The sequence below is a fragment of the Heterodontus francisci genome, unplaced genomic scaffold (genome assembly GCF_036365525.1).
Source record: "Heterodontus francisci isolate sHetFra1 unplaced genomic scaffold, sHetFra1.hap1 HAP1_SCAFFOLD_75, whole genome shotgun sequence".
Lineage (NCBI taxonomy): Eukaryota > Metazoa > Chordata > Chondrichthyes > Heterodontiformes > Heterodontidae > Heterodontus > Heterodontus francisci.
This window is the reverse complement of record NW_027141820.1, coordinates 882,375-894,985: the sequence shown is the minus strand read 5'-3', so window position 1 is coordinate 894,985 and position 12,611 is coordinate 882,375. Positions and strand designations below refer to the sequence as shown.

The following is a 12,611-nucleotide window of genomic DNA, read 5'->3' as shown; positions in this document are numbered from 1 at the left end:
AACCCGCCACCTTAAACATTCAATCCCTCCACAACCAGTAAACAGCGGCTGCAGTGTGTACCATCTCCATATGCACTGCAGCAACTCGCCAAGTATCCTTCAACAGCACCTTCCAAACTCGTGACCACTATCACCTCGAAGGACAAGGGCAGCAGATGCATGGGAACTCACTACCTGCAGGTTCCCCTCCAAGTCACTCACCATCCTGACTTGGAACGATATCGCCATTTCTTCACTGTTGTTGGGTCACAATCCTGGAACTCCCTCCCCAATTGCACTGTGGATGTTCCTGCACCATATGGACTGCATCAGTTCAAGAAGGCAGCTCTCCACCACCTTCTCAACGGCAATAGGAATGGGGAATAAATGCTCGCCTTATCAGCGATACTCACACCCAAGAATGAATAAAAACCAAATCACTCTCCACAGATTCCCCACAATCTGGGCTTGGACATTTACTTCAGGAGCACAGAGCTTTATATCACTGCAACATGAGTTCCAATCTTCATATACTGTTCACTTTTCACATTATTTTCGACCAGTCCACGAGCTTTTATTAATTCAGTATTCGGGTCTCTGCTCCTCCGCCGTTTCTAACATCTCACCTCTTCCAAAAAAACGCTCTGATCTATCGTAGGTAGTAGATGACCCCTCATTTTAAACTCCATCTGCCAAAGCATTGCTCACTCAATTAATCTATCAAGAAGATTTGAAAATAAATTTCTTGCCAAAGGATAATTTTCTGCATCTGCTCCCTCACCATTTGCTTTTCACATTTGTCTTTCACTTGGTGCAAAGCCAGAGAAAGTAAAGATGGAAGGAAGGAGGGGAAGAAAAATCCTGCTCCGTTTCGTGATCCCTATTTGATCTTCATTCCAGTGCAGTTTGGGTGAAGAATTCCAAATGTCTGTCTCAATTTTAATAAAGTATAACCAATTCTGGAATCACTATCTGGACACAGACAAAAACGGGTTTTGAGGCTGACTTTACACATAAACTCCCCCAACATAAATAGTTTATAAACAAGCGACAAAGATGGGATTCGAACCCACGCATGCAAAGCACAATGGATTAGCAGTCCATCGCCTTAACCTCTCGGGCACCTTGTCAGTTGCATAAGCATGGCTGTCACCTTCAGCACAGCTTCTAGCTGTGCAGCGAGCTGTGTCATGATGGAAATATATCTTCTGCAAGTAAATGAAGTTGGGAATGGAGCGGTGTGAAACATTTTCAGACCATGTCCAACACATTTCTACTCAGTGTGAAAACCCACCACGGAAAGACTGGAACATACAATCATTTCATCACATCGTGATTAACATCACTCAGACACCGGAACCATGAGGTCACTGACGAAGTCATGATGACCGAATTTCTCATAAAATGACAACTGAACTAACTGACTGGAAGAATTGCTTTAACTCCACATGTTCAGAGAGACACAGCCTCAGACCAACTTGTCGGGTGGTGTAAACAGATATCATTGCTTCTGATCTTCACCAGAACAGAGAGTGAGATGTGACATTGATCATCAAACAGACTGTGAGAGAATACAACAGAATAAAACACATGGAGAGACACTGTGGAATAACAAATAGATTTGATTGGAATGTTGAAATTTTGATTGGAATGGATAAAACACCAGAAACAGCAGATTAAATTGGGATTCTCATCATTATATTGATCTGGGACAGAAAAGAGAAACTGATGGAAAGAAGAGAAGAAGGAAGAAAAGAAAGGATGGAACTGTTCCATTTTTTCAGTTTTTTCACTCACCCATCAAAGCTGATAAAAAAAGTTGCAAATAACAGAGAATTTCACCAAAAAGGGAGATTAAATGTTGCTGAAACCTTGGATCGAAGGATGCCCCAACAGATCACCTGTTTAACTGTCTCCTCACTGGGGGATTTCAATCAGTGAGCAATATTATTCTCTACTTTTTTTGTTAATTGGTCCCAGAACTGTCACTTGGAATTAATATCAGTGTTCTGACTCCTGAATAATAAAATTGTGAGTTTCTCGATATTTTCTGGACACATTTCCTGCTGAAAGAACTAAGAACTCTTTTCTAATTTACACAATACAAAATACACACTCATCAAGCCTGCTAAGCTAGCATCCTTGGTGCTGCTCTCTCTTCTCCCGAACTTCATCTCATGTGACTGTTACATTATCACTCTGACATTGGGAGGGGTTGATCCCACCATCTTCAACATTAACCCTTTACATCCTTATACCACACTGTCTGTCCAAAAAAAATGGGTGGAGGGAACTTCCTTCATTTATCAAAGCACCAACAGCAGCACAGTGGCGCAATGGTTAGCACCACAGCCTCACAGCTCCAGTGACCAGGATTCAGTTCTGGGTACTGCCTGTGTGGGGTTTGCAAGTTTTCCCTGTGTCTGTGTGGGTTTCCGCCGGGTGCTCTGGTTTCCTCCCACCTCCAAAAGACTTGCAGGTTGATAGGTAAATTGGCCATTGTAAATTGTCCAAAATGTAGGTACGTGGTTGGAGAATGGTGGGGATGTGGTAGAGAATATGGGATTAATGTAGGATTAGTATAAATGGGTGGTTGCTGGTTGGCACAGACTCGGTTGGCCGAAGGGCATGTTTCAGTGCTGTATCTCTAAATAAGAAAAGTAAAATAAATGCTACCAGTCGTAAATCAACTCAAACCCATTAGAGAGATAGAGGGAGACTGTCAGAGAACTTCCTGCATCCAGTCCTGACCCTGTCACACTCAGCAGCTTCTCACCCAGACCCCACTCTCATCAAAACTGAACATTGTTACCGAGACCCTTCAAATACTGTTTATAAAAGGTAGAAAAATTCAAACTTCATCACAGCTAGATTGAATAGAACAAAGTTTAATATCTTCTCGTCGTCACCCGGTAACCACATGAAACAGTCCTTAAATCAGTAGCATAAATTATCAGCTGTAAGAATGTTTGTCATTGGGTTGAATCATTTCTGTGTGATGAATGTTCCAGCATCATAAACCAGGGGAACGTGTTGACTGAGCAGTGTCTCCATCTCTTCTGGACAGTTCACCCTTCATTCTGCTCTGATTCACTTTCCCAAAGCGGATCTACAGATTCTCAAATCTGGAGACTGGGTTTTCTTATTTTGTTCCTTTTGATTTTTCTTGCTCCTGAATGATAATATATTCCAACCTCGGATCAAACTTGCCCTGTCTCCCAGTCTCGGTTAAAAGCGACAAATAATGGCAACAACATTCTGAAACAAACAACACGGTCACATTCTGCTTCAGTGAGATTAATGCTGAGGCAGTTTCCGTGTCGAATGCGATTGTGAACAAATTTATCTCAAGGAAATTGTGAGTGATCAAGTATTTGCACTGAATTTCTGTGCAAGAAGGGACAGTTTCAAACAGTCATTCCTAAATCACTTCCTTCACAAAGAAAACGACTGTGCTGTCTTAACGTGTGACTCAACTTCACAAACAAATTTGAACTCGAAGTTCAGGAGAAGACAGAGATGTGAATGATTGACAGTGTAATCTTTAAATCATAATTTTCCGTTTCTTCGTTGAAGTGAGGCTCAACCCTAAGCCACTAGAGATCGCGGAAAGCTACAAACTTGGATCCAGAAATCAGAAAAGTAGTGAAACAGTTGGTGAGTACATTGTGACACTGAAGAATTTATCACCACCTTGCAACATTGGCACATTCTTAGACCGTACATTATGAGACAGATTTGTGCTTATATTGGTGGATGAGGAAAGATACTAAACACACAAAATCCCACATTTGAGCTCGTGTGTAAGATTGCTCTTTCAAAGGAGATAGCATCAAAGAATGCTCGTGAATTTCGTCCTATGCCAGTGACAGTAACACACTTCAGAGGAACTTAAACACACTGGTAAAATGGGCTTTCACACAACAGATAAAATTTTACACAGAGAATTGTGAAGTGATACAGTTTGGGAGGAAGAATGAGACAATGTCCACCAATCTTTTTTGATCAAGGTTTGAAAAGGTTGCTAAGAGCAAACAGGACAATTGGCTTTATTAATAGAGGCATAGAGTAAAAGCAAATAAGTTATGCTAAACCTTTATAAAACACTGGGGCTGAATGGCCCACTCCTGTACCTCCACAGAAAGCTTCCACTCCAGGATCAGACACCCTCTCCAGGATCACTCTCCATACATCCCGCCACTCCACGCACGGATATCTCCCTCAGGATCAGATCACAGCTCCACAGTCCTGCCACATCCAGTCGTGAATGGTGGTGGATAATTAAATAACTAACAAGATGAGGAGGCTCCAAAAACATTCACATCCTCAATGATGGTGGTGCTGAGCAAGTCAGTGCAAAAGGCAAAACTGAAGCATTTGCAACCATCTTCAGTCAGAAGTATTAAGTGGATTTGATCTGTGCTAATTACAGCTCCTCATGCTCGCTGGTGCCTTGGTTCTCTGGTGCTAATTTCAGAGTAAATCAAACAGCTTGACAATTGGAGCCAAAGAAAAAGACACAGGAGAGTTTGAAAGTGCCAAAACTTGGTATTGAACCAAAAAGTGTTCAACTGTTAGTACAGCACGAACTCAACAAAGCTATTTCAACAACACACGAAAGCCACCATTCTGTCACTGCTTTGGAAGACAATATATACATTAAAGTGTTTGTAAAAAGTTACAGAACACAACATGTGAGTAATATTCCCCATTGTTTTCTCAGTACTGATGGACTGTGAAGTGGGAGACAGCCAGAGGTCCCACTGTGCCACACTGACCCTGAGCTGTGAGTGAAATGAGATAAAGTTCAATCTTTAGCAGAGAGATTCTGGAGAGAGGTAAGAGTCCTGAATCAAGGAAAGACTTTCTGACACAATAAAAGCAAAATACTGCAGATGCTGGAAATCTGAAATAAAAACAATAAGTGCTGGAAATACTCAATAGCTCTGGCAGCATCTGTGGTGAGAGAAACAGAGTTAACATTTCCGGTCTGTGACATTTCATCAGAACTGACACAGGTTAGAAAATAATTAGTTTTTAAACAAGTGAAGGGGAGGGGCATGTGGGAGAGAACAAAGGGGAAGGTGTTTGATAGGGCAGAGGGCAGGAGAGATTAAATAACAAAGCTGTCCTGGGACAAAGTGTGTTAATGCTTGTGGTTGCCTGACACCAGTCATGCTCTGATGTTATTGAACACAATGTTCAATCCACAAGGCTGTAGAGTGCCGAATCAAAAGGTCAGGTGCTGCTCCTCGAGCTTGGGTCGATTTTCACTGGAACACTGGAGCAGGCCAAAGACAGAAATGTTGACATGAGAGCAGGGGGGAGTGTTGAAATGGCAAGCAACCAGAAGCTCAGGATCATGCTTTCGGCCTGAGCAGAGGTGTTCCACCTAATCTGCTTTTGGTCTCCCCAGTTTAGAGGAGCCCGGATTGTGAGTAGTGAATACAGTATACATAATTGAAAGAAGTACAAGTAAATCGCTGCTTCACCTAAAAGTAGTGTTTGGGGCTTTAGATAATGAGCAGAGAAGAGGGAAAAGGGCAGGTATTATATCTCCTGCGATTGCATGGGAAGGTGAAGAGGTGTTGGGGTAATGGAGGAGTGGTCCAGGGTGTTGTGGAAGGAACAATCCCTTCGGAATGCTGACAAGGGAGGGGAAGTTGCGTTTGGTGGTGGCATCACGCTGGAGGTGACGGAAATGGTGGAGGATGATCCTTTGGATGTGTTTATGTTTAGAGATACAGCACTGAAACAGGCCCTTCGGCCCACATGGTCTGTGCCGACGATCAACCACCCATTTATACTAATTCTATACTCCTACCGCATCCCCACCTGTCCCTATATTTCCCTACGACCTACCTATACTAGCGGCAATTTATAATGGCCAATTTACCTACCAACCTGCAAGTCCTTTGGCTTGTGAGAGGAAACTGGAGCACCCGGAGGAAACCCACACAGACACAGGGAGAACTTGCAAACTTCACACAGACAGTACCCAGAATTGAACCTGGGTTGTTGGAACTGTGAGGCTGCAATGCTGACCACTGCGCCACTGTGCTGCTGTGGAGGCAGGTGGGTGGAAAGTGAGGACAAGGGGATCCCTGTTGCAGTTCTGGGAGGGAGGGGAAGGGGGAGGGCAGAGGTTGAAGGTCCATTCAACTACACTGGGAGGGGGGAGTTGAAATCTGGTGATGTTGTTGAATTTAATTTCAAACACCCCTTGAACTCTCTGCCGATGAAGTCTGAAAAAGGGAAGAACAACCACACAACATGGGTCTCAAATCGAAGACCCTGAGATTAAAAGTCTCATGCTCTGAGCTAACAAGGCCTGATACAGTACTTCTACTCTGTCTGTTATTGGACGGATGCAGCTGTTGGCTCCACCCCAAGGGCGGGAGTTTGTTCCACCAACCATGAAGCAGCTTCCTATCAATTCCCAAAATTATCAGTAAATCCACTTACAGAAGCCCCAAAGTGTGATATATTCCTCTCACTCATCGATAATAAAACTTATAAATCTTTTTACCTTGCAAATGCTGCCATCTATTTTGTCAGTATTTATTTCTCTCTCCTTTTTGTTTAGTACATGCATTCCTTTGGAATTTTTTTCCAATTATATCTGAGGGAAGAAATGAACATATCTGGCAACTCAAAACTGGGCATCCATGAGGCACTGTGGGCCATCTGCAGCAGCAGAATTGTATTTAAACACAATATGTTACCTCATAGCCTGACATATCCCTCACTCTACCATTACCATCAAGCCAAGGGAGCAATAGTGGTTCAATGAAGTGTGCAGGAGGGCATGTCAGGAGCAGCACCAAGCAGACCTAAAAATGAGTGAAGCTACAACACAGGATTACTTGCATGTCAAACAGTGGAAGCAGCATGCAATAGACAGAGCTGAGTGATCTCACAACCAACAGATCAGATCAAAGCTCTGCAGTCCTGCCACATCCAGTCCTGAATGGTGGTGGATAATTAAACAATCAACAGGAGGTTCCACAAATATCCCCATCCTTAATGAAAGGGGAGACCAGCATATCAGTGCAAAATACAAGGTTGAATAATTTGCAACCATCTTCAGCCACAAGTATCAACTAAATGATGCATCTCGACCTCCTCCTGATGTCCCCAGCATCGCAGATGCCAATCTTCAGCAAATCCACTTCACTCCACATGATATCAAGAAATGGCTGAAGGCACTGGATACTGACAACATCCCGGCTGTAGTGCTGATGACTGATGCTCCAGAACCAGCCGCGCCACTAGCCACGCTGTTCCAGTACAGCTCCAACACTGGCATCGACCCAGCAACATGGAAAATTGCCCAGGTATGTCCTGCAAACAAAAAGCAGGACAAATCCAACCCTGCCAATTACTGCCCCATCAGCCTCCTCTTGATCATCAGTAAAGTGATGGAAGGTGTCATTGACAGTGCTATCAAGCAGCACTTACACAGCAATAACCTGCTCATCAATGCTCATTTTGGGTTCTGCCAGAGCCACTTGGTTCCTGACCTCGTTGAAGCCTTGACCCAAATTTGGACAAAAGAGCTGAACTCAAGAGGTGAGGTGAGGAGACAGTGACTGCTCTTGCCAAGGGCATCAAGGAGCCCTTGCAAAATTGAAGTCAATGGCCACCAGGGAGAAAACTCTCCACTAGAATTCTTTGAGGATGTGACAAAGTTGATTGATGAGGGAAGGGCTGTAGATGTCATATACATGGACTTCAGTAAGGCGTTTGATAAGGTTCCCCATGGTAGGCTGATGGAGAAAGTGAAGTCGCATTGGGTCCAGGGTGTACTAGCTAGATGGATAAAGAACTGGCTGGGCAACAGGAGACAGAGAATAGCAGTGGAAGGGAGTTTCTCAAAATGGAGACGTGTTCCACAGGGATCCGTGCTGGGACCACTGTTGTTTGTGATATACATAAATGATTTGGAGGAAAGTATAGGTGGTCTGATTAGCAAGTTTGCAGACGACACTAAGATTGGTGGAGTAGCAGATAGTGAAGGGGACTGTCAGAGAATACAGCAGAATATAAATAGATTGGAGAGTTGGGCAGAGAAATGGCAGATGGAGTTCAATCAGGGTAAATGCGAGGTGATGCATTTTGGAAGATCCAATTCAAGAGTGAACTATACAGTAAATGGAAAAGTCCTGGGGAAAATTGATGGACAGAGAGATTTGGGTGTTCAGGTCCATTGTTCCCTGAAGGTGGCAACGCAGGTCAATAGAGTGGTCAAGAAGGCATACGGCATGCTTTCCTTCATCGGACGGGGTATTGAGTACAAGAGTTGGCAGGTCATGTTACAGTTGCATGGGACTTTGGTTCGGCCACATTTGAAATACTGCATACAGTTCTGGTCGCCACATTACCAAAAGGATGTGGATGCTTTGGAGAGGGTGCAGAGGAGGTTCACCAGGATGTTGCCTGGTATGGAGGGTGCTAGCTATGAAGGGAGGTTGAGTAGATTAGGATTATTTTCATTAGAAAGCCGACGGTTGAGGGGGGACCTGATTGAGGTGTACAAAATCATGAGAGGTATAGACAGGGTGGATAGCAAGAAGCTTTTTCCCAGAGTGGGGGATTCAAATACTAGGGGTCACGAGTTCAAAGTGAGAGGGGAAAAGTTTAGGGGGGATATGCGTGGAAAGTTCTTTACGCAGAGGGTGGTGGGTGCCTGGAACGCGTTGCCAGCGGAGGTGGTAGACGCGGGCACGATAGCGTCTTTTAAGATGTATCTAGACAGAGACAGGAATGGGCAGGAAGCAAAGAGATACAGACCCTTAGAAAATAGGCGACATGTTTAGGTAGAGGATCTGGATCGGCGCAGGCTTGGAGGGCCGAAGGGCCTGTTCCTGTGCTGTAATTTTCCTTGTTCTTTGTTCTTTAGTTGGAGTCATCCCTAGCGCAAAGGAATATGGTGATAGTTGTGGGCGGCCAATCATCTCAGTCCCAGAACAGCACTCAGGAGTTCCTCAGGGTAGTGTCCTAGGCCCCAACCATCTTCCGTTGCTTCATCAATGACCTTCCCTCTATCATAAGGTCAGAAGTGGGGATGTTCGCTGATGATTGCAAAATGTTCAGTAGCATTAGCAACTCCTCAGCTACTGAAGCAGTCCGTGTCCACATGTAGAGAGACCTGGACAACATTGGGCTTGGGCTGATAAGTGACAAGGAACATTCAACCCACAAAAGTGCCAGGCAATGAACATCTCCAACAAGAGAGAATCTAACCATCTCCCCTTGACATTCAATGGCATTACCATTGCTGAATCCCTCACTATCAACATTCTGGGGGTTACCATCGAGCAGGAACTGAATTGGATCAGCCACATAAATACCGTAGCTACAAGAGCAGGTCAGAGGCTGGGAATTCTGCTGTGAATCACTCACCTCCTGTCCACCATCCACAAGCACAAGTCAGGAGCGTGATGGAATACTCCCCATTTGCCTGGATGAGTGCAGCTCCAACAACAATCAAGAAGCTCAACATCATCCAGGACAAAGTAGCTCGATTGATCAGCACCCCATCCACCACCTTAAATATTCACTCCCTCCACCACCAGTGAACAGTGGTAGCAGTGCGTACCATCTACAAGATGCACTGCAATAACTCACCAAGCCTCCTTCGACAGCACCTTCCAAACCCTTGACCTCGACCACCTAGAAGGACATTGGATGCATAGGAACACCACCATCTGCCAGTTCCCGTCCAAGCTACACACCATCCTGACTGGGAACTATATCACCGTTCCTTCACTGTCACTGGATCAAAATCCTGGAACTCCCTTCCGAACAGCACTGTGGATTTACCTACACCACATGGACTGCAACAGCTCAAAAAGGCGGCTCACCACCACCTTCTCAAGGGAAGTTAGCAATGGGCAATAAATGCTGCCGTTGCCAGCGATGCCCACATTCCGTGAAAGAATAAAAAAGAGATTTGCCACAATGGTAGCAGGGTGAGGGACTTCAGTGATGTGGAGAGATTGGAGAAGCTGGGGTTGTTCTCCTTGCAGCAGAGAAAATTCAGAAAAGATTTGACACATTTGTTCAAAATCATGGAGGTTTTCAATAGTTTAAATAAGGAGAAACTGTTTCCAGTGGTAAAAGGGTCAGTAAGCAGAGGACACAGATATCAGGTGATTGGCAGAAGAACCAGAGGTGACATGAAGAACCATTTTTTACACAGTAATGTGTTGTGATAAAAAAGAAAAGACTTGCATTTATATAGCACCTTTCCTGACCACTGGATATATCAAAGCACTTTGTTGACAATGAAATACTTTTGAAGTGTAATCACTGTTGTAATGTCAGAAATGCAGCAGCTAATACCCACAAACAGCAATGTGATAATGACCAACTGATCTGATTGAGGGGCAAATATTGATCACAACACCAGGGAGAATTGCTCTTCACTTGTTTGAAATTGCAGCATGGGATCTTTTACATTCACCCAAACATGCAGACCAGGTCTTGGTTTAACATCCCACCTGAAAGGCAGCACCTTCAACACCCTCAGTGCTGTACTGGAGTGTCAGCTGTGAACTCTGAACCCAGAAGCTTGTGATTTCGAGGTGAGAGTGACCAACTGAGCCACAGTTTTTACCTGAGTCTCAATCCTTCTACCAACAGTTTCTCTCTATCGGGTCTGTCACGACCCCTCATGATTGTGAACACCTCTATCAAATCTCCTCTCTAAGGAGAACAACCCCAGCTTCTCCAATCTATCCACATAACTGAAATCCTAACCATACGTTGCAGAAAGGAATTTTTCCTCAAGTTCTTTCCAGTTTTGTGAGTCACATTAAATCTGTAACCTTCGGTTATTGACCGTTCAGCAGTTAGAAACAGTTCCTCAGTATTTACTCTACCTCAAACCTTCAAGGAAGCTCTGCAAAGTAACTGAAAATCAAGTTGTCAGAAGTGGGATTTAAACACATGCCTCCAGTGAAAGCTGCAATCTGAACAGAGAAGCTGAAACCGCTCAGTCACCTCAACTGTTCAGAAATATTGCGAGAGTGGTTAGCAAAGCATGTGGGATCTTGGGCTTTATAAATAGAGACATTGAGTACAAAAGCAGGGTTGTTATGCTGAACTCTGGTTAGGCCCCAATTGGAGTGTTGCATCCAGATCTGCTCACCAATCTTTAGAAAGCATGTGCGGATTCTTGAGAGGATGCAGAGGAGATTTACCAGAATAGTTCCAGGGATGGAGGGTTTTAGTTTCAAGGTTAGGTTAGAAAAACAGGGTTTTTTCTGCCTGTATCAAAGGAGATTGAGGGGAGAATTGATAGAGGTGTCGAAGGCTATGACAGTTTTAGATAAGTTGGCAAGGAAAAATTGTTCCCATTAACTATTGGTACAAGGACTAGGGCATTCAGATTGAAGGTTTTGGAGAAGAGATGCAGGGGGAATGTGCGGAAGAACTTTTTTACACAGTGATTGGTAATGATCTGCAACTCGCTGCCCCTGTGGGCGGAGGAAGTGGAGACAATCGTTGGTTACAAAAGGAATTTCGATGGGCATTTGAAGGAAATAAATTTACAGGGCTAGGGGGATCGAGCAGAAGAGTGGGACTGACTGGATCGCTCCATGGAGAGCTGGCCTGTACTCGATGGGGCGAATGACCTCCTTCTATACCACAAATGACCCAATGACTCGATGAGTCGATGTCACTCTCAGAATCAAGACAACAGAGTGACAGATTTAACACAACATTATAACATATGTTTGGTTTGACAAATTCAATAATAACTCGTCTCCACTCCTAGTATTTCTAAATCCCACACATTCACTATAATGTGAACAATTATTTCCTGTTGTGTCTCTCTCACATTTGTTAACTTCACTATATTGGAGTGAGGTGACATCTACTGGCGGGAAGCAAGAACTGCAATCAAGCAGCAGAAACTCCACAGTCTGTCAGGGTGAAAGAAACATTGCAATATGAGGAAATAGTGAAGGGGTTTGATCGGGTTGATGGAAACATGATTCCACTTGTGGTATCGTATGAAGCAAGGGCCGGAAATATAAAATTGTCGTTAATAAATGAAATGAGGAATTCATGAAAAATGCATTTGCTTAGAGAATGGTTATAGAGATATACAGCACTGATATAGGCCCTTTGGCCCACTGAGTCTGCACTGACCATCAACCACCCATTTATACTAATCCTATGTTAACCCAGAATTCCCTACCACATCCCCACATTTCTCCTATCACCTACCCTAGGGCCAATTTGCAACTGTCAATTTATCTATCAACCCACAAGTCTTTCGTTGTGGGAGGAAACCAGAGTACCTTGTGGAAGCCCACATAAACAACTTGCAAACTCCACACAGGCAGTATACAGAACTGAATCAGGGTCACTGAAGTTGTGAAGCTACAGTGCTCACCACTGCACCACCCTTAGAATGTGGATAGAGTAAAAAGTGAAATTGGATGGACAGAAGCAGTCTGAAAAGATGGCTCAAACAAAAGGTGAAAACCCTGAAATGTTAACTCTGTTTCTCTCTCCACAGATGCTGTCAGAGGTGCTGAGTATTTCCAGCACTTTCTGTTTTTATTTCAGCTTTGTAGGATATTGTTTTGATCTGAAAAAAATGCATGATCGGCTGT

The 12,611-nt window shown here is 44.0% G+C and overlaps 1 non-coding gene across 1 annotated transcript; it reads right to left on the bottom strand.

Moving 5' to 3' along the window:
• Positions 1-1,027: 1,027 nt before the first annotated feature.
• On the bottom strand, positions 1,028-1,109 carry trnas-gcu (transfer RNA serine (anticodon GCU)). The gene has a single exon. It is a non-coding gene; the product is annotated as a tRNA-Ser (tRNA).
• Positions 1,110-12,611: the final 11,502 nt, after the last annotated feature.